Below are 22,834 nucleotides of genomic sequence, written 5' to 3' on the forward strand. Positions count from 1 at the left end.
CCAAGGTTTTTCACCGATGTGGACTTTGCTAGTGGGGGTCCTAGGGATTGAGGCCAAGGAATAGGTTGGGGAAGGAGCACTGTTTTCCCGCAAACTAGGATTTCAGTTTTCCCAGGATTGAGGATGAGATGATTGGCCGTAATCCAGTAGTCAATACCCAATGGGCATGATGATAGATCTGGACGGTTGGGGCCTGGCGATGTTGGGATATTAAGGATGATCTGGGTGTCGTCTGCGTAGTTGTAGCAGGTGAGATTGTGGGAACAGATGAGTGCAGGGTGTGGGTTTAGATAGATGTTGAAGAGGAAGGGAGATATGTATGCATGTATATGTGGGACCCCTTTTGTTACTGACATGAGGTGGAGGTGAATGAGTGGAGGAGCATGATTTGTGAGTGATTAGAGATGAAAGAGGAGATCTAAGATGGGGCAGTGTCTTTGATTCCTAATGAGTGTAGCCTGTCTAGGAGGATGGTGTGGTCGATGGTATCGAAGGTGGCACAGAGGTTAAAGAGGATAAGTACAGCACAGCCTTCTGCATCTGCTGTTCTGTTTAGGTAATCCCAAATGGACACTAGGTAGGATTTTGTTCCTCTGAGTGGTCTGAAGGAAGATTGGGCAGGATCCAGGAGGTTGTTGGCTTCAGTGCAACAGCCAAGCTGCTTGTGTGCTGTGAGGTCCATGAGTTTGGCCATAAAGTGGTTTTGGAGATGGGCCGGTAGTTCTGGGGCAGGAGTAGGTCCAGTGTAGGTTTTGTTGAGGAGGGGTTTGACTGAGGTTTTTTAGGCTTCTGGGAAGGTTCCCGATATTAGGGAGTGGCTGAGGATTGAGTGTGCGATACTGACTGCACAGGTTGAGGCTGGGATGTTTTTGAAGCGGGTGGGTGGGCTAAGGGTCCTCAGGGAAGCCTGATGGGCAGCTTTGTGCTATGAGAAAGAGTAACTTGTGTGAGATTTGAGAGAAAAAGGTGAAAGATTGTATCAGAGGGGGTTTGGACGGGGGTCGGGCTGTGGATGGGTAGGGGTCGGGGCATGTGTTCCATTTTGGAGAAGATGGCAGAGTGTCTGTCGATAGCGACATTGTGGAAGTGTTCTGATAAGGTGTCACATAGGGATTGGGAGTTGGGTGGGGATGGGGGAGTTAGGGAAGCCCAGAAAATTGAATTCATAAATTATTCTATGCACTTCCTTGCTCGTGTTGCAAGAGTTTAGGATTCTGTTCCCATAGAATGCTTTGTTGGTTTTTCTGATTTCCAATCTATGCGCTCTTGTTGGTCTTGCTAAGCTGGTTTTGTTCTGGGTGTCAGGGTTGGTTCTCTAGCTCCATTCCAGGCGGTGCTACAAGGTTTTTAGTGATTTGAGGTTGGTGGTGTACCACCTGGGTGTGGGTCCTGATCTCTGAGATGGCTGTTCTCTTGAGGTGAGGGGTGTGAGGGTGCTCGAGAAATTGGGGTTGAAGAGTTTGATGGGGGGGCTTCCTGGAAGGAGAGTGCTGGGAGTGAGGTGAGGAGGGAGTTGGCTTGATCTGGGTTGATAATGACTTTGTTCCAGAGTGGAGTGAGAGGTCGGTAGTGGCCGTTGTGGCCTTGGGCATGAGCGGTGGTTGTGAGTGGTATGGAGAAGATAATTGCTGAGTGATCTGTCCATGATAGGGGGCATGGAGGCAGTGTGGATATGATGTTTGTGCTGCTGAAGATCGCGTCAAGGGTATGGCCTCCAGTGTGGGCAGGCTTGGAGATGTGTTGTGTCAGGTTGAAGACTTCTAGGTTTTCTGTGAGAGATCGGGTCATGGGGATTGAAGGGGATACAAACCAGATTTGGAAATCGCCTAGGATGGTAAGTGTTGGATGAAGGTTGAGGTTAGTTGTCAGAGCATTGCAGAGTGTATCTGCAAAGTTTTTGTTGTAGCTCGGGGGTCTGTAAATGAGTAGAAACCTGTGCAAGGTGAAGGGTTAGAGTTGGAGTTCAACAGAAGGGATTCATAGTCTGTGGTGTTGGCTGATGTGTCCTTATTAGTGGGAATTGGTGTTTGGGTAGTATCGCAAGTCCTCCGCACCTTCGCGATCTGTTTGAACAGTATTGTTCTAGCCGGGTGGGAAGGGCTTGTGCGCAATGTGCTTGTAATCATCAGTAAACCAGGTCTCTGTGATGAAGAGTATGTCTGGGCTTTCTTCTGTGATAAGGTCAAAGATTTGGAATTTGTTTTTAGAGAGTGACCTGGCGTTGGTGAGGATGCACAAGAGTTGGTGGGGTATGCTTGCAAGTGCTGGATGGGTCGGTTTGGGCATTGTAGGAGGAGCAGAAGTGGAGGAGGGGAAGGTGGCAGGGGGTTGGGGAGGGTGTGGCCAGGGGAGGGTGTTAGGGAAAGGGGGTTGGTCGAGGTGGGAAGGGGGAAAGGGGTGGACGGCGAGGGCTTGGCAAGGTGGACATGGGGGGACAGGCAAAGAGAGCAATAGGGCTGGGACTGAGTTGGGTTCTGGTAGGGAAGCTTGGGCCCTATAGTGAGGTGGCATGGTTTGGGATCTGGGTTGGCGAACGGGTAATGCTACGTGGTGCCTGATGTGCCCTAGGTCTGGACCTTTCCTTGACTTTCGGGCAGCCCATGGGGTGTGGGTGAGAGTGGAGGGGCTGTGGAGGTTGGGGTTTTGGCCAGAGCTGCTCTTAATGCACTAAGAGAAGGAAAGCATGAGTTGGGGCCGAGGGTGTTATGTTGTTCGGGAGAGGTGTGAGTAGAGGGTGCAGGTGAGTAGCTAGTGGGGAGGGTGGGGCAGTAAGGTTGGCTTACCTGGGTTGCTGGGCGATGTGGTATGCTTTGGGGGTCAATGCTTTCAACTCCTGCTCTCCATCATGCCATTCTCGATTGAGTGGAGCAAGCTCTACGTAGAGGATGTATCAGGTGGGGGTTACAGGGATGAACAAGCGAGGGGCAGGGATGTATACCTTGGAGTGTTGGAGGGTGGGGGGCTGCAGGATGAGTTGGAGGGTTGGGATGTTAGGCTGTGCTTTGGGGACGGTTAGGTTATGGTGTGGTGAGTCTCGTCAGGCCTACTGCCATGCCAGTGTGCGGCTCTGATTTGGGCAGTTTGTGGCGTGGTGTCTATCCTGTGGTAGGATGCAACCTAAGTTGGGAGGTCACACACGTATGGACAGTGCGTTTGGGGTCATGTGTAGAAGTAGGGATGGTTGTTAGGCCATTAAGTGTAGAAACAGAAAGACCTGGATTTGTGACTCCTGAATAGAGGTGGGCATATCCAACAGGGGTACAACAGTAGATGTAGACACACCTTGCCCTGGGACTCCTGGTCAGAGGGAGAAACGCCTAAATGGGCCAGTAGCAATGGATTTTGGGACTGAGTAGAGGGAGGCATGTACAATTGCAGTACAACAGTAGATGTAGACTGACCCGGGCTTGGGACACCTGGTCAGAGGGAGGAACGCTTAAAGTGGGGGCATGACAGGGAATGCATAAACCATGGGTTTTTGGGACACCTGGATAGAGCGGGAGGCACCTAAATGGGGGTACAACAGTCGACGGTAAATGCAGTAACAGCTACATTTGAGACACCTGGATAGAGGGAGAAATGCCTAAATGGGGTTACAACAGTGGACAGTGAATGCAGTAGCACCTAGATGTGGGACACCTGGGTAGAGTTAGGAACGCCTAAATGGGGGTATAACTGTAAGCACAGTACCACTTAGATTTTATACACCTGGCTAGAGGAAGAAATGCCTAAATGGGAGTGCAGCGGTAGACAGTAAACACATTACCACCTAGGGTTGGGACACCAGGATAGAGGGATAGACACCTAAATGAGGGTACATCAGTAGACAGTAAATGTAGTAACACCTAGATTTGATACACCTGGATAGATGGAGAGATGCCTAAATCGGAGTACAACAGTAGACAGTAAACACAGTAAGAGCTAGATTTGGGACACCTGGATACTGGGAGGAATGCCTAAAATGGAGGTAAAACAGTGGACAGTAAATGCAGTAGCACCTGGATAGAGGGAGACACAGCTACATGGGGTAGCACCTAGATTTGAGGATCTGAGTAGAGGGAGAAATGCCTAAATGAGGGTACAACTGTAAATGCAGCACTGTTTAGATTTGGTACACCTGGATAGAGGGAGAAATGCCTAAATGGGGGTATAACAGTAGACAGTAAATGCAGAAACACCTTGATTTGGGACACCTGGATAGAGGGAGAATACCTAAATGGGGGTACAACAGTAGACAGTAAATGCAATAACACCTTGATTTGGGACACTTGGATAGAGGGAGAAATACCTTGCTGTATGTACAACAGTAAACAGTAGGCAATTGGCCTAAATGCAAATTATGGTCAACTAAAACGATTTGCCTAAATGCAAAATATTGCTACCTGACCCAATCTGTCTGAAGGCGAGATGTTGCTAACACAATAGGCTTCGTTACGAGGTTGGAGAAGCCATGGTGCTATTAGTACCATGGCTACCCCCTTACCACATTCCGGGGTCCGGGTTCACGAAATAGGGATTTACCGGGTCATTCCAACCTTGGAGGACCCGGTAAGTCCCCATTCCGAGAACCATTCCCCATTCCCTTTTCGAGACCCCATACAGCTCAATGGGAACGGGATGGGACTAATAACGGGCCCGCTAAAACCAGGCGCCCATTGCGGGACCCGCTAAGGGACCTCGGAATATGGAGGTAAGGGATTACCGGCACTGGCACCCTTACCGGTGCCGGTAATTCCTTACCTCCAACCACATAATGAGGCCCAACGTACCTAAATGTGAGATATGGATGACTAACACAATTTACCTAAATGCATATTATGTTTACCATACAATTGTGGGCTGCATGCATCAGACTACGAGCTGTAAGGTAATACGAATGGTGGGTCCGTTTAATGAGGGGAAGGCAGGGGGGGGACTGCTGGCTGAGGCAGGTGTGCGATAGGCCGAGGGTGGGCACAGGGTAGTGGGGGATCATGAGGTTGGGGGGATTAGCCAGAGTTTGAGAGCTTTCTTGGAGGACAGGTGATCCTCTATGAGGTGGAGCGCGGGGGGAAGGGAGTTACAGCAAGTGGGTGCGAGGACAGAGATGTAGGCTCCTCCTAGTCTGGAGAACTTGAAAGGAGGGACTTCCAGGAGGTGTGCAGAGCCTGATCTGAGGTTTCTGGTTGGGTGGCAGCGGGAGAGCTTTTTTGAGAGAAATTCCGGCGATTTCTTGTGCGTTGCATAGTGGGTAATGCGCATGACCTTGGCAGAGGTCCGTAGACTTATCAGCAGCCAATGATCACTCCACACCCATATTCAGGTTTTAGTTGCTTCCCATTCTGAAGTGCTGTAGGACTCCATCGAGGGCTGGCGGTATTCCCACATTTTGCAATACTATCTGCACCATTACCCCCTGTGTGAGTGTATGCAGTTGGTTTCCAAACCCATAACTAGGTGAAGTGATATAACGGGTGGTATTTGGAAATACTGCTAGTTTGACAAATATGGCTACACTCATACCGATGAGACCCTAAGTCTTTTTATTTGTCTAGGACTTTTGCAAGGCGCCGCATTAGCAACACACAATGTTTTCTTCCCCTTAACCCCTCAAGTGCCAGGATATTATGCAAGTCTATGTAAAAAGGACGAGCATACTCATTCTCGGCACTTAATTAAAGCACACGCTATTTACGTTATGCAGTTTCCGAATGTGTTAAGCATTACATAGAATAACATGTGCCTTTGTAGAGCGTGTGTTCAACCCCACAGGGCTATCTTTGCGCTATAGATAACAGATGTTTGTTGTTACCCAACTCAATATTGACAACACGTTTTCAGTACAGTGCCTCATAATCTGGCAAGCTCTTCGGGCGCTTGTCTATTCGTGAGTTTCGTATTGCTAGGAAAGGACTCCCCCTTTGTCCGTCGTCGATTTCTCTATAATCAGGCTGTGAATGGCTTATCGGGCCAGATGCAGAAAATGTACTGGCCCAAGGTGTTTCAAAATGTGTACCCAAAATCTGCTGATGGAGCCACGTTTTATTTTTTATATTACCACTAACTTTGTTTTACGGATCCACACTGTGAACAACCTAGAAATGTTGAAAACCTCAGAAGTGGGATACCACATCTCGCAAGGGAATACTCCATTTTGCTCTGCTCCCTTTAACGTGTGCGGCAGTGGCGGAGCCAGGGGGGAAGAAAGAGGGTGGCTTCCCCCCTGGAGCCAAGGGCGCCACCAGCCACCCACTGGCACCAATTATCTACTTAAAAAAAAAAAAGGTTTTCCTGTTCCTATACTTTCATTTTAAAGAGAAACCGTTCCGGAATGTGTGGTGTCATGTGCCCCTTACGTAGAGGGTCAAGTGACGCGGAAAGAATAAAGGAACCACCGGAACTGGCGTAATAACGCCAGTACGGGTTTAAGCACCTCACGAACGAGTCGTGTCTTTCTTGCGCTGCGGCCTACCCCGCCTCATCAGCAACATCACAGAATGGTTTAGTTTTCCAATAAAAGTGTAGGAAGAAGTAGAAATACGCACTGAACCTTCCCTTAAACAGCAGGTGTGTTCGTTTGGGGTTTTGGATCGTGCGTGCGAGGGGGCGTGGCGATGGCGTTTGCATGGAGTGGGGGCAGGCCAGTAGGGCACATAGTTGCACCACAACTTCTTTTCGTACACTTCGACCACTGATTATCCGGCCCCCACGGCACCAAAAGCTGCCTCTGCTACTGGTGCGTTCTACGGGGAAGTACCATGCAAGCCCCTCTCTCCTGGTAAAATAACATAGATATAGGGCCCAGCCCAGGCCATTAGAAAGCTTGCCCCTGCAGCACGGGAACTGTAAACACTTCCCCCTATTGACTTAAAATGAAGCTTCCAAGGCGTTCTTGGAAAAATCTGTGATTTCTAGTTACAGGCCATAAACCCAGAGCTGAGCAGGCGAGGAGGCCTTTTCTTCATGCCTCGTTGCAAGCGGGGCCAGTGGGTATTGCGGCAGCTTCGCGAGCCAAGAGCACGTCACCATCCTTCTCAGGTTACTTGGAGAGCTCGGCGTATTCCAATGAAAATACTCTTAGCTTCCTTTTAACTTCCATTTTCGCCTTCAGCGGGATGCATCTTAGAAGTTGAACTGAGGATATGCCAAGCGGGAGCTCGACCGCAGATAAAGCGATCAGGCATGGCGCAGGGATCTGCAAAGGATCATGGGAGACAGGTGCGAACAATTATTTGCAGGGCCCACATCAAAAGGCAAGTTTTGCAAATAATACTAACACTGGAACGTTTGCAATCTGACTCTTTGCAATGCAGTTTGATACATTTCTGACTATTCATTAATAACGAGCTTGATGCGTCAGAATGCGTTCATACATAACGCTGGCCGATGTAATGCTTAAGTATGGGCTCAAGCGCTCTATAAAGAAATACAATTTGAGGCTGGTTCATGGTAAGGTGCTAGATGCGACAGTGCTCTTAGAATGTGCGCAAACGAATGCGAACACTGCCCATGCAATTGGTATTGCACATAGGCCCAGTAGGTTAGACCGATGTTATCTGACGTCACAATACGCATTGGTTATCATGCCTGCTAAAGATGGTTTTGCGGCCAGTCAAGGTGCCGAGCAGGGACACGTATATGATAGCACTCAATGCAATCCCCCTCCCTCTCAGTGCCTGTTACCTCAATGGGAGCGGTAGCCTCAGAGAAATTCAGCACGAGGCTCTGCACAGCAACTGAGAGAAGGGGTTCACACCAAGCGGCTTAAGGGTTTTTCATCACGTTGATCTTGTCAGCATACATTAAAATGCTGCTCTTTCTAGACTGGCGGGCCCCCAAATACTAAAATAAGGGTGGGGTTCAAGCCCCAGTGGGCCCATGGGGAGTGGTGCGTATCAACAGGCAAGAGTATTTTCTGGGTTTCGATTGATCCATACCTACTTTTTGGGAGCATTTTTGTGCGAGCAGGCCAAGGTCTTAATATGAGGCATATAGGAGACAGGGAAGGCCAAGGTTTTGTGTCTGGAATATGGGATTTAGGTCGATTGCTATGATGAGTTCATGATAACCATGCACTACTAGTTACCTTAAAGGAGCCTGGCACGAATCCGCCATGAGGGGGGGAGGAGTGGGCAAAGCCCATTCACAGTGAATGAGATGCAATGGCCACGAGTCATATGACATCATCAAAAACTGCTAAGAGACGTGAAGAGTCACCGGCTGCTTAGGGTGGAGCAAGCTGTCCATTCAGCCACGTGACAAAGTGGAGCGTTCACTTGAAATGATGGAGCAGTCACTCAAATGCCAAGATCGAACAATCAGGCACGTGACACAGTGCAACGATCACATCACATGATGGAGCTGTCAATCACAGGTCCTGATTGGGAATATGAAGTATTCGCCCTGGTCTTGGTAAGTAATCATGAAGCAGGAACCACTCCAGACCAGGTATGTAATAAAAGGAAGTGCTTCTGTATTGTATCTTGGTTACAGGTAAAGATAGATATAGGAGTTTGCTTAATAGCATCCTTCTATCTAGTTCCTGCATCTCGCGAAGAGTTCCAACCATCGGCTAGACAACACTCATCTCACAACACTCCACACGCATCAGCATCATAACATTCTCACATTCCATTCAGCCTGCAGGCTGACACAACACAAACCTAGTATCACAGGATACTTACTACACATACTCCTCCTTTTAAACAACCCAAAAGATAGGCCACGATTGCTGGGCCCAGATGATTAGGACAGATATCAACATCCTTAATGTGATTAGCCATACAACTTCCATCCTGACTGCCACCCAGGACTCCAGGCCTGCCATGCCCGGGCACAACCACTCATATGAGATAGCACAACATACTCACGAGAGCATATTTATTTATTTATATTTATATGGCGTGCAAACAGCCCAAGGGCATCGAGCCGCATACATTTACCTAACTAGCAAAACCTTCCAATAATCCTATTACCATACTACAGGACCTGCCACCTCCTGACCCCAATACTCCAATAAAGCAGAATGCTCGCCGTTTACAAAAGAAAGCAAAGTTAATATCCTAACCTTCCGTATACTGCGCAAAATCATAACCTCACTTAATTACCAGGAAACCATATATATGAAGACACACCACAACATCGGGCCTCATTACACGTTAGGCGGTAAGGGTTTACCGGTACCGGTAAGGGCACCAGTACCGGTAAACTCTTACCGCCTTACACTGAGTTCCCTTTGCGGGACCCGACCTTAACGGCTGGTTTTACCAGCCGCTAAAGTAGGGTGCCGCAAAGGGACCTCGGTGCTAATTACGGTATCGCAATTTGCGGTACCGTAATTAGCTCCTTCCCCATTCCCATTATGCCCTATGGGGGCAAAAATGGCAATGGGGAAGTGCCTTGGTGAATGGGGAATTACTGCCCCCGCTCACCTTGGAGTAGGGCGGTAATTCCACCATCCACCAAGGCGGACACAGTAAAATACCGGCGTCAACCATGGCGCTAGTAGCGCCATGGTTACCGCCTACCGTGTAATGAGGCCCATCATCTCCGTAAGGAAACATACAAAAGTAGGAACACGATACAAAAGGTACTTACAGGACAAAGGTCACACAAAACAAAACTGCAACACAAGATAGTATTGCATAAAGAATAACCACAGATAACCACAAGAACAAAAGGTTAGCTACGCCCTAAATCCTATGATAACCTTGCGAATTAGATAGAACTTGTACCAACAGTAGCGCTGACACTGTTCCGCCACCACACTAACACTGCTGGCAACCAGACTGCTATAATAGAAAGAACAACATTTCTGCCACAACAAGCCTGCTGGGATAGGTGCACCAACCATGTAATCCATTTATATACCCTGACTTCAGCAAAATTGCTGGCTAGGTACAGCAACCTGAATCCAAAACCAGACTTCTAAATAACCGAAATATGCCGACTTCCTTATCGAGTCTGCTGGGATAGGTGCACCAGCCATATGACCAATTTCCAACACCCAGACTTCCACTTATTTGCTGGCCAGACACAACCCATAGCTACCTGGATCCAAACCAGACTTTCCAATAATCGCAATGGCCAGACTTCCTTACGACTGCTGGCCAGGTGCACCACAAAGTACTACCTGGTTTCCAATGACCAGACTTCTAATGAAACTCTAATGCTCGGATTCACACGATTTGCACATAAAACACCACTAAGCCCAGGCTTCCTTGAAACTGCTGGCCGGTACACCACAAGGTGCAAAGTAATTTGCAATAGCCAGACTTCTCGGAAACTACTGTGATTTACTAACTGCGCATCACACCTACTAACTTCTAAACACTTGCCTCTCAACCACAGGCTTTTCAAAATTGTTGTTCGCTATGACAACTGTTACAGTTTGGCACCCTTCAATCACCGCGAACCGGCGACCCGCGCAGTAACTTCTCCTTTGTCTAGAACTGCACAGCTGATCGGACGTAAAGGATCGATGTGTATCATCACGCCAACGGAGGTTCGTAGTAACGTTTCTGGCCCAACATTGCAACCAACGCAGTGAAGATAAAAAATGTTTCGTCTCTCGGAGCAACTCTCAGGTCTGCGTGAGGACCCACGCAGACAACGTTTGTAGGGCTGTTCCTCTAATGCCCGTGTCTCAGCATTCCATGAAGCTTGATGATGGCACCGGCCCCAATGCGTGCATTCCAGCCCAATGACATGGCTGGAACGCAGGGGCTCTGCTGGGCACGTGCTGCCCCAGGGCCCCCTTGGACCGCCACCTGGCTCCTAAAATTCATCTGTGGGCCTCCATACTCGACTCCAAATATGACATGGCATCACAGAGAAGGACTGGACCGCAAGTCCCACAATCCGCCAGTACTTATCACTGAACGCAACAGTGCTCAGAACAGCAGTGGAATTACCATGGTATATACTGGTCCCAACCAGTCTACAAATCCTCTGGCTTCTACAGACCTCCATGGAGCGTATTCACAATACTGCAGAACCATTGCTTGGTCTGCTGCTGAACTCCATATAACTTCACTGATCCCTCTTGGCAAAGCTCCTCAAGAGCTGCACAGTACTCTGGATATGTAAGGCAGTAGGATGTCAGCTTTCTCCAAGCTCCTTTACTTCTTCTGGGCACGTTTCAAACATCCTCATCGCCACATGAAGTATTCACCCTGGTTTTGATAAGTAATCATGAAGCAGGAACCACTCCAGACCAGGTATCTAACAAAAGGAAGTGTTTTTTTTATTGCATCTTGGTTACAGGTAATGGTAGATATAGGAGTGTGCTTAATAGCATCCTTGTAGTTCCTGCATCTCTCCGAGTGTGTCCCAACCATCGCCTAGAGAACACTCATACCACAACACTCCACACGCATTATAACATTCTCATATTCCATTCAGCCTACAGGCAGACACAACACAAACCTACTATCATAGGATTCTACCGAATACCGCTCAAATAACATGATGTAGCAATCAATCACATGGCATGATGAAACAATAATGCACACCTGATTAGAAACCTTTCCAATAACCAAACACTAAGCTTAAGTGTGGCACCAAGGGGTAAGGAGCCACAAACACGGGTTGAGTCACAACTGGCACAGAGGTTCCTTTTGAAGTTCCCATCAGGCAAATAGCAGCCACTGCGCCACCACCAGCAGAGGCTGCAGGCTTCAGGGGTGTGGATGGCAACTGGCTGGTTTCTAATGATTTGGAGAGGTGCACTGGGAAAAAAGATGGCCCTATATTAAAGAAGTAATGAAGAAATAAACATCGGAGAGGAAATTCAAAGAGCTTTATTTTGATGATTATTTTGATGAGGCATCAGCACAGCAAACCTTATAGCGCAAAATGCAAAATGAGAATGCACAGCTGGTACAATTAACAGTGAGCCGCCAGCTGAGTTCCAAGAGATATTGTTTTCAATGTGAGACAAGGACTGGTAGTGCACTACATTCATTAAAGTGGGTGAGATCATCAAAGAGTCACTGAATGATCTAACAAATGTCGGCAAAGGAGATACTTACATTTCATGAAGTCGCCAGAGCACAGTGGCTTGCATCAAGTGAATTCTGGCAAAAGTTGAGCCTATACATAGTCTTGCAGGATCATGTCCGCTTGCGCCTTGAAACACTTGTGTACAGGCGCATTACAAATAACCTATCAATCAATCAATAAATCAATCAATCTCTCAAGAACGGGTGGTTTTGGGAAAGGAATTGTACGGTGTGCGGGATCCAGCCACTAGAATATGCTGAGGATTTCTGTGGACATGGCAGTCCAAACACCGTCCACTAAGAGGCTTTTTGAAGTCTAGGGTTATAAGACCTTTCAGGGTCCTTGTTGGTAAGTAGGACTTCTAGTTCTGTTAGCAGTCAAAAGACTGAAAAGGATGGCCTACAAGCCCTTCCTGAACTGTAGCTGGCTTTGTTCCAGTCTTAGAACATGTCCACAGAGCTACTCCCGTCACCCCGAGGGATTGTCCTCCATGTTTCTTGCTCTTGAAGCTCTTCATGTTTATCAGGTGGGGCTGGAAGTAGTGCAGGTCCTGTGATGGGATGTAATGGGCTGCCAGTTTCTTCCTGTTGATTTGACCACTGCTGCATAAGGCATTTGTGGGGTTCACTGGACCTAAAATGTTATCTTTTCTTCCACCGATAGCCAGTGGGGAAGCTTTAAGGTGCGGGTGATGTCCTCCTTAATCTTTGGTAGCAGGCAAACTTTTGTCCCCTGTTTTTACGCAATTCACAGGATCTGTAACTCAAGATGGTGGCAGGACCCAATTTTGCAGTTATCCGGTCTTCATAAGATCACGGATCTGGCAAGTTCATTTCAGCGGTTGAAGTTCAGCAATGGGACACTTTCCCCAGCGTATTCAATTAATGCTTAGCAATCTTAACAATAACTTTGACCATGCGTGTGAAAGACCCTTCAGTGTCAGACCAAATGGCCATGCTCCTAGAACTTCTACCTCGGTGAGGAGCTTTTATAAGAGAGCGTGGCCAATTACTTGGGTGTTTGTTGATGTTATAGGTAGGCATTATGCCCACCTCTTTTTTTACTTGTTCAAACAAACGTAGATATCTCACATCCAACGCTGTATGTGATCTAGGGCTTAAGAGACGGAGCTGTATATCTTGGACATTTATATGGAACTGCAGAGGATGGATTCGCTTGCATGAGTTCAGCAGGCGGGCCCATATGCTGACTGAACAGCAGTGAAGGAAAGAAGGAATCTTGACCAATCCTAATCATGCCAAACCTGCTAGAGTCTGATGAGTCAATTCTGTCATGTCTGCTTCGGCTCAGCAGAAAGGATCCAACCAATGTCAGTGCCATCAGAGCTATTCCTGCCCAGTTGCAAAGATGCTTTGTGAGGAACTGATAGTCTCCTATGACATCAACAGCATGTACTTTGGGGCGAAATAAGCATCTTGAGTAATATTCAGTGAGGAGGTGCAACCAGATGACTACCAGTACACACGTTTGTTATCTTGGTGCTTTTACATCCTTGGAGGGGTCTTCTGCATATTCTTGCAGCTGGTTTATTAACTTGCACTCTATGATCTTGATTTAGAAATGCAGGTTTGTTATTGGGTGGCGGTTGATTGGATCTTTGGGGTCCACCGAGAGTTATTTCTGCAGTTGGGGTTACATAATTAAACTACATGATTAAAGAAACCCCAATAAGACTGACAAAAAAACGTTATTATTGGAAGTTATATTTCCCTAATACGGTTCCATAATAACCCGCATGAATAAAATAGTAGCCATTTCCAGAAAAATCCTCAGTTGAAAGGGGTTGTTAAAGCACAGAACCTAAAGAAACACATCACTAAAGCCAGCAATGATGTCTTTAGTGATGTCACTTGTGTTTTTGCAATCCGCTGATACCTAGGACATGTTATAGTTATTTTGGAAGTCACAAGTGGAGTCCGTTTTTTTTGGTCTTCCACAGACTTTATTTTCAGGGACTACGTGAGGTCTTGTAAATGTAGTTCATTTCATTACCAGGACAGAGATGTTTTGTGATTTTATTTCACTGATACATTTTAACCATGCACCCTCCCTTCCTACAACACCTGCATGTTTTACCAAGCAAAACATGCAGGTCGCCGCTGACAGCAACTTCTCGTGCAAGGCTGGAGTAATTCCGTTCCGTATTTTTTACACCACATGAGAGCAAAGATTCCCTGGGGAGTTTGGGCGGGATTTTGCAAGTCGTTCCTGCTCAAGGGAAGGCCACAAAAAAAGAAAAGGAAAAAATTCATAGCGGGGCTAACCCCTACTGCTTGGCCCCTTACATCATATTGGTAACATACATAACATCTCCTGCTTGCTTGCCCCAATGATAGAGTCAGAGACATTCTGAAAGTTGGAAACATATATAACATTTTATTGGAAAAACAAATGGTCGCATAATTTGGAGTCATTTTATGAGGGCGGCCCCCCCATTCCTGCTCAGGTCTTATGACTGGCTGGCACCAACCATGGTCCTTAGCCGGGTGGCTCCACCAATCCCGCCTTACAAAAGTCCCATGTCCAAAAGCCTGTGAGCCATCTCACACCATTCCGTTCTTGCGAGAACGGTCTGCCCTGGATTCCACTGCCAGTTCAGTCATTCCTACAGAGAGTATGGAGCGAATAAGGCCACTGCATCGGTTGTTGAGGAGTCCCAACCGTCCCTAGTGGAATCAGTGCCTGTGTCACCCCATCCTGCCTGAAGCAGCCAGTGGTTGTAGCTCACGGGCCAGACCGCAGCGTGCCTCCTTCTCTAGGAGCACCCTCGTAACTCCACCTGCGACAGAAACATTAGTTAGTACAGTACATTGTCACCACCATCTATGAAAAACAATTTGTTAAAAGACATTCATTCAGTGCCACCATCACCTTATTACAACACTATAATTCAAAAGACACGTCATTCCTCCATAAAAAGCACTCTAAGCCCTTTTACCTTCCCAATGGACCAACCCCTGATCCTCAGTTTACCTGTCGCAGTTCTCAGCAGCTTGGGTGGGAGGGTGGATGTCGCTGCTGCCAGGGCTGGATGAGAGGACTTGCTCTCTCAGCCCTGGCTATTTAAGCCCCCAGGGGTGCAGGCCATTTTCGGCCGGACCCCCGAGGGCACCCTGACTGTGTCCTCCCTAGAGGAGGCGAGTCCACGCAGGGGGCGGCCAGAGGGGCGGCCCGCTATGTGAGCTGCACCTCTAGCGCCCCCTGCGTGGGCTGGTTCATCTGCTTAGCAGGGCTAACCCCTACTCCTTGGCCCCTTACATCATATTGGTAACATACATAACATCTCCTGCTTGCTTGCCCCAATGATAGAGTTAAAGACATTCTGAAAGTTGGAAACATACATAACAGTTTATTGGAAAAACATATGGTCGCATAATTTGGAGTCATCTTATGAGGTCGGCCTCCCCATCCCTGCGCAGGTCTTATGATTGCCTGGCACCAACCATGGTCCTTAGCCGGGTGGCTCAGCCAATCCCGCCTTACAAAAGTCCCATGTCCAAAAGCCTGTGAGCCATCTCACACCATTCTGTTCTTGCGAGAACCACCTGCCCTGGATTCCACTGCCAGTTCAGTCATTCCTACAGAGAGTATGGAGCGAATAAGGCCACTGCATCGGTTGTTGAGGAGTACCAACCGTCCCTAGTGGAATCAGCGCCCCTGTCACCCCATCCTGCCTGAAGCAGCCAGTGGTTGTAGCTCACGGACCAGATCGCAGCGTGCCTCCTTCTCTAGAACCGCCCTCGTAACTCCGCCACGCTTTGGGGTGGCCCCCCCGCAACCACAAATGCCCGACACCCAATTCCTCTTCCTGCTAATCCTCACCAATCCCTATTTACACCCAGTTCTTGCCATCAGTCCCCATAGTCCTAAATTGAAATGGCCCATCCCGTGCTCTGAAAGATGTACTCCATCTGCTGCAAAATCTATTGGTTTCCCTTCGCATAATTCCAGGTGTCTGACAAAAACCAGCCCTTCCTGCTTCATGAAGCACTCCATGCTCCTGTTCACCCTCCTCCTAGATTTTTCCATTGCAGCGTTGGACTCTGCTCCCTGCCATACCTTCCTTGGGATCAGCTCTGACCAAGCTATTTCCGTTGCAGGCAGCATTCTTGCTAAGATCCTAATGCCCTCCTGCATTACTCTCCTTAATCTGCCCTTCCCCAAGTCTGCAAGGTCATTCCCCCAAAGGTGCACTACCAACAACCTCGGGGGGGCTCTCCTGGTGATCTGTCTGCGCAGCGCGGGGAGAAGTGAGTACCAACGCATGCCTGGGGTGCCTAACCACACCAGCTTGGTGTCCCGAAAACCCAAATTGGCCCCGCACCGGCTTCGTGCGGGCGTTTCTCTCCGCTCTGCTAATAAACGAGTGGCCAATTATCCAGACGGTACTCCCAGCTGTAATAAATCAAAATGCATAGTTGTTAAAAACCTTTTACCATTCTTCCCCCCAGATCCCCCACCCCCATTCTGTTGTCCCCCAGGACATGACCCATTCCACTGGAGGGGCTGAGTTGTCTTGCCCACCTGGGCGAATGTACAGTTTATACCTGTCGGATTGCCATCTACCCAACCTCTGGATTGCTGAGCCGTGCATCCCAGCTTGAAATGCTGTAGTTGCTGCCCCTATCCGGAAACCATGCGTGGACTATCCCTCCCCATGACACCCTGCTTTCTTCAAAGCCATGGCCAGTACCTTCCGGAATAGGAACATTGTCAGTGGAGACCCGTCCCTGTGTATTAAGAGGTACTTCCCACCGGCTGGCCTCATTGTCATGTAGTGGGACAGTAGCCAAGTGGGGCAGCTGGACTGTTCTGCTGCCCTTTGCAAGTTGATTGAAGAGCCCCTCCCGACCTGATCGGTCTTTGATCTCCTGACCTTCACCCTGAGGCCATCCTCCGTGAATGTGACATCCCATGGAGCTAGTGCCCGCCCCGAGTCATCACCCTTCCCTGTTGCCACGAATTCGCTAACCCGGAAGGCCCCGAAGAATGCCAATGCGAATGCCGCCCTGAAGAGCCCGAGCACAAAACCGTCTGTGCATACCCCTTCCAGTTCCATAAGTAACTTCCCCAGCACTTCAAAGTTAATGGGCTTACGGACATCCTTCCTGTACCCTTCCAGTTTCCCCCAACCTTTGACTGCTGCCCTTATTGAGAATTCCTTAGTTGGGTCCCCGTCTCCTTTAAGTTTGGAATGTAATGCAACAGCGGCTAAATGGCTTGTGACCCAGCTCATGCTCTGCCCCTGGTTGTGTGCCCACACAACAAACCGCTCTACCTGGGCTGTAAGACCCAAGTTTGTGTGCCCTTCCTCCTGCATCACCCTTACAAACTTACTGTAGCTTTTCTGATACCTGGACCGCACTCCTGGTGAGAGCAACTGCTCCCCAAGATTTCAGAGCGTCGGGTCCACAACATCAGGTGCCACCACTGCTGCATGAACTCTGTGCCCCTCTGCTGTGCCCAAGGGTGGGCCTTCCGGAATCTCTCCCACTGAAAACGAGAAAGAGCGTCAGCAGCCACATTCACAATTCCTGGCACATGTCTCGCCCTGAATTCAATATTCTGGTACAAGCACACTTCTACAAGTTTCCTCAGCAGCCCCAGAACCACCGGGCATGAAGCGGACTGTAAGTTGATGGCCTAGACCACTGCTTTGTTGTCCGACCAAAAACAGACCCTTTTGGGAACAGCTCGAGCGCCATGATGTTCCCCAACGTCCCCTTCTTTCTCCATTGTGTTGGCCCCCTCTGCGCACACCACTATGTGCGCAGGATCACACCAAACCCCTCCTTTCCAGAGGCGTCGTAGTACATTTGTAACTCACTGCTGGTAACCCATGCTTCCAAGGCTTGCCCCGTTGAAACCTTTCAGACACTTCCGCCACATGACTAGGTCCTCTTTGAGTGCAGCGCTCAGCCTGATGTGGTGGTGTTTGTTAGTCACCCCTGCTGTGGCCCTTGACAACCTCCTGGCAAACACCCTTCCCGCTGGTACCACCCGGGCTGCAAGGTTGAGTTTTCCAAGCAGCTGTTGCACTTGACCCAGAGTTGTCTTTTTTTTTTTGCTAGGATGCTGGAAATCAATTCCATAAGCCCCTATACCTTTTCAGCTGGTAACCTGCATGTGCCTTTGCAAGTATCAATTTCTATGCCTAGAAATGTGAGGACATGGACTGGGGTTTGTGTTTTCTCTTTGGCTAGGGGTATCCCCAATTCTGTCATTAGCACCTGGAAGGATGCTATTGCAGCTCCGCAGTCCTCAGTACCCTCTCTACCAATGAACAAAAAATCATCCAGGTAATGCATGATTGCTCCTTGGTTCCTTTTCTTTTGCTGCCCATTCCAAAAAGGAGCTAAATTGTTCAAAGAAGGCACACGAAACAGCACACCCCATTGGCATGCACCTGTCAAAGAAAAATTGGCCTTCCCATTTGAATCCCAACAAATGAAAGCTATCCGGATGGACTGGCAGGAGCCTGAAAGCGGATTCAATGTCGACCTTTTCCAACAAAGCCCTTCTTCCCATCTGGCCCACTAGCTCCATTGCTTTGTCAAAGGAAGCATATGTAACGGAGCAATAATCAGGGTCCAGCCAATCATTCACCAAATCCCCTTTTGGGTAAGACAGGTGTTGAATCAACCTGTACTTCCCTTCTTCCTTTTTAGGGACAACCCTGTAACACTCAATTGGTATCCAAAGGGATGTAACTCAGCCTGCTCTGACCTCTTTGGACCTCGAACCCTTCCCTGGAGGCTATTTGACTGGAGACTGGGCCTGAAACACAGGATTGGTAGAGTTTAACTCACTATTGTCTCTGTGTGCTTGAACCCCTTCTTCCCCGGGGTCCAACCCTTCCCTTTGATCCAAAGCTCACCTTGTTTTCTTGATTAATGCGGGCTCGTTGCTGCCTAGTTAATTCAATGGCAAGAGTCCGACAGGTAAGTATAATGAGTCTTTTGAACAGTTCTCTAACTTCGTTCCTTTCCTTCCTTAGATGATGGCCGGCGTCCGGGGATGGTGGCGTGTTGCTGAGATGAGTAGCGCTGAAGGTGTGTGAGAGCGCGATGCACGATGCACCCCTTTCGTATTTGTATTGAACTGAGTTTTTTTTCTGTGACTTTTAGGTGCCGCGACGTTTTCAGCGTCGATGCCGATTATGAAGAACAAATGCGGTGAGTAAGCGCGGTATGCGGCACCCTAGATGTTTCCACGCTAACCTGGAGTAACTTTTCCCTCTTGCAGATGGATGACAAGTTCCGGAGACAGAGTTCCCCCAGACCGGCTGGGATTCAGGTAAGCGTTTGAAGCTCGTACAGTATTTAAAAAGAAGCAAAGATTTGCAGAATGCTTACTAATGCCTTTTTTCTGTTCTTTTCCATTTTCCTTAGGAAGCGGCGTGCCGGGATGGGAATGACACCGCCGAAGAACAGTAGGAGGGATGAATGATGGGCAGAAGCGCCGCAAGGTAAGGCTGTTCCTAAGGGAGTTCTTGTTCTTGCAGGAGGTGAGAGCAGAAGAAAGATGCAGGCCTACTGGAGACCGATCCGAACACGGTGAGTGTCACGCTGCAGGTGCAGAAAACACAAAGCATGTTTCTCAGCCTGGGCGTGGCTTAAATAGTCTCTGGGTATCCCAGGTGTCTCTGGGCTGAACCACACCCAAAAGGCTGGTGTGTAGGGAATTATTATAAGCATATTCAGCTATCCATAATAGGTCACACCAGCTTCCTTCAGCTTGGTGTAACATGCAACGCAGATACTGCTTGAGCGTCTGATTTGTCCTCTCAGTTTGACCATCCGTTTGGGGATGGTGACTGGTGGATAGCCGGATGTCGATCTGGGCCATAGAGCAGCATTTTCTCCAGAAGTTAGATACGAATTGAGTACCTCGGTCTGAGACCAAAACTGAAGGAAACCCATAGAGCCGTACGATGCCTTCAAGAAATACCTTTGCCAGAGTGGAAGCATTTTGGAGCCCCTTAAGAGGAATGAAATGTGCCATTTTTGAAAATAGGTCCACGACCACAAGAATAGTGTTAAACCCTTGACTGGGTGGTAAGTCAGTAATAAAATCGAGGGACAACGTGTGCCAGGGTGCTGGTGGGATTTCCAATTGTTGTAATAGCCCAGCCAGTTTCTGCTTGGATGACTTGTTTTGAGCACACACTCCACAAGATAGGATTAATTGAATAATGTCTTTACGCCACGTGGGCCACCAATAATTTCATTTTACCTTGGCTAGGGTTTTAACGATTCCGGGGTGGCCCTCGATCAAGGAATCATGATAACCGGACATGACTTGTTCTCGTAGTTCTTGATTTAGTAAGAATAAACGATTCCTGAAGTAGGGCAATTGATCTTTTATCATGTAATGTTCTCCTTGTGCACTCCACGCTTGTAATTGCTCCAGACTCATCAGATTTTGGATTTCTTCATGTAATTCTTTCTGCTTTATGGTTGCTGTGATTCTTAGGAGCTTGTCACTCGGGATGATTGCTATTGGGTCAGGGGTCTGATACCCTTGTTCTTCCACCCCCATACGGGAAAGGGCATCGGCCTTCCCGTTTTTCACCCCTGGTCAAAATGTAGTCACATAGTCATATTCAGCAAAAAAAAGAGCCCAACGTAGTTGTCGTGAGGATTGGGCCTTTGCCGTTTTTAGGTACTGGAGTTTCCGGTGGTCAGTTATTACGGTGATTGTGTGTCTGGCGCCCAAGAGGTAGTGCCGCCATGCCTTAAAGGCTACTTAATAGCCAGGAGTTCTTTGTCTGTGATAGTGTAATTGAGTTCAAGGGGTGCAAATTGATGCAACCAGAAAGCAACAGGGTGTAACTGGCCCGTTTCGGAGTCCTTTTGTGAGAGGACGGCTCCCATAGCCATGCTTGAGGCATCCGTTTCCACCAGGTATGGGAGATAAGGGCGAGGGTGGCGTAAGGGTGGGGCAGATGTGAATCTTGCTTTGAGTTCCTGGAAAGCCTCCTCAGCTTCGGTTGTCCACTGGAACTTTGTGTTGCTTTTCCTTAGTAATGACGTGATGGGATGCACGATTTGCGAAAATCCTGGGATGAACCGGCGGTAGAAGTTTGCAAAACCCAGCATACTTTGAACCCCCTTGAAAGAATTTGGGGATGGCCAGTTCAGGATAGCATCTACCTTGTGTACATCCATTCGGATTCCATTTGGGCTGAAAATAAAGCCCAGGAATTCCACCTCGGAGACGTGGAATGAGCACTTTTTGAGCTTGGCGTAGAGCTAGTGTTGACAGAGTTTTTCCAATACGGATTGGACGTGTTTAACGTGGTCCTGCTTTGATGCGGAATATACTAGGATATCGTCGATGTACACTAAAGCACAGACATCAATCAATTCCCTTAGGACATCGTTCATTAAGCATTGAAATCCAGCAGGCGCGTTGCAAAGGCCAAAGGGCATTACTTGATATTCGTACAAGCCGTATTTGGTGCAAAAAGTGGTTTTCCATTCGTCCCCCTATTTTTAGCGAACAAGGTGATATGCCCCCCTCAGGTCTAGTTTTGTGTAGATTTGGGCATCTTTGACTTGATCAAGCAATTCAGGGATCAGTGGCAGGGGGTAGCGTTTTTTTACGGAAATTTGGTTCAGTGCGCGATAGTCGATGCACGTTCTCAAGTCCCCCTCCTTTTTCAGTACGAAGAATAGAGGACTGGCTGCTGGAGACTTCGAGGGACGGATGAACCCGTTGGCCAGGTATTGGTCAAGATAGGCCTTCAGGTCCTGGTTTTCTGGTTCCGTGAGTGCGTAAATTCACCCACAAGGGATTTGTGCGCCGGGTATCAGGTAGATTTGGCAATCGTATGGTCTATGCAGTGGCAGGGTATTAGCCTGTTCTTTATGAAAGACATCTTGAAAGTCCTGGTATTCACTTGGTAGGGTGCCGATTGCCACAGTCGCAAGCGTGGAGGTTCTGGTGTCTGTTGGTTGTTTCTCTTGGCGATAACATGTGTGGGCGCAAGTCTCGGGAAAGGCCAATTCTTCTGCTCACCAATCGATTCGAGGATTGCGAGCTACCAACCATGGCATTCCCAAAATCAACCGGAACTGTGGTGCCTTAATGAGGTCGAAAACGATAGATTCTTGGTGTCCATCCTGGCACAGAAGGGTTAAAGCTGCAGTGCATTGGGATACTGGACCAGAAGCTATTTCCGTGCCGTCGACAGTGGTAACAGTGTCGGTGGTTGATTTAGGGCGTAGCGGAAGCCCCATCTTTGCCGCAAGATCCTGGTCGATGTAATTCCCAACGGCTCCACTCTGTATGTATACTCTTACTGCGTGCATCCGAGATGGTTGTTGGTGATTGATCAAGACCACAGATAGTGCAAAATGGGAGGTCTGTAGTTCACTTTCTTTGCTCGACAAATGGACCCCTACTATTGCCGGGCTGGGGAGTTTTCCGATTCCTTGATGGTATCTTCCTTGTCCGTGGCCCCTACCGTCCTCCTCGGTGGCTTCACAGGGCACTCTTTAAGGAAATGACCTGACCTTCCACAGTACAGACATAACTGCTGCTGTCTCCTTTTATCCTTTTCCGCTTTAGTCAAGGGGGATCTGATCCCCCCAATTTGCATTGGTTCTCCTGAACCTTCCGTTGTTCGGGCAGTATTGTCCTTTGAACGCACATACATAGGGCGAGGGTCCGGTCTGGTTCGATCTGCTCTTCGGTCCTGCAACCTATGATCCAGTTGAACAACAAGGTCAATGAATTCTGAGTAGTCTTTCGGGGGGATCACTACTTGTGCGAGAACATCCTTGAGCTCCCCCTGCAACCCCTGATGAAATAACGTGGTTCTCTT

This window comes from Ambystoma mexicanum, chromosome 3p (assembly GCF_040938575.1).
Source record: "Ambystoma mexicanum isolate Mex_15411 chromosome 3p, UKY_AmexF1_1, whole genome shotgun sequence".
In the NCBI taxonomy this organism is placed as follows: domain Eukaryota; kingdom Metazoa; phylum Chordata; class Amphibia; order Caudata; family Ambystomatidae; genus Ambystoma; species Ambystoma mexicanum.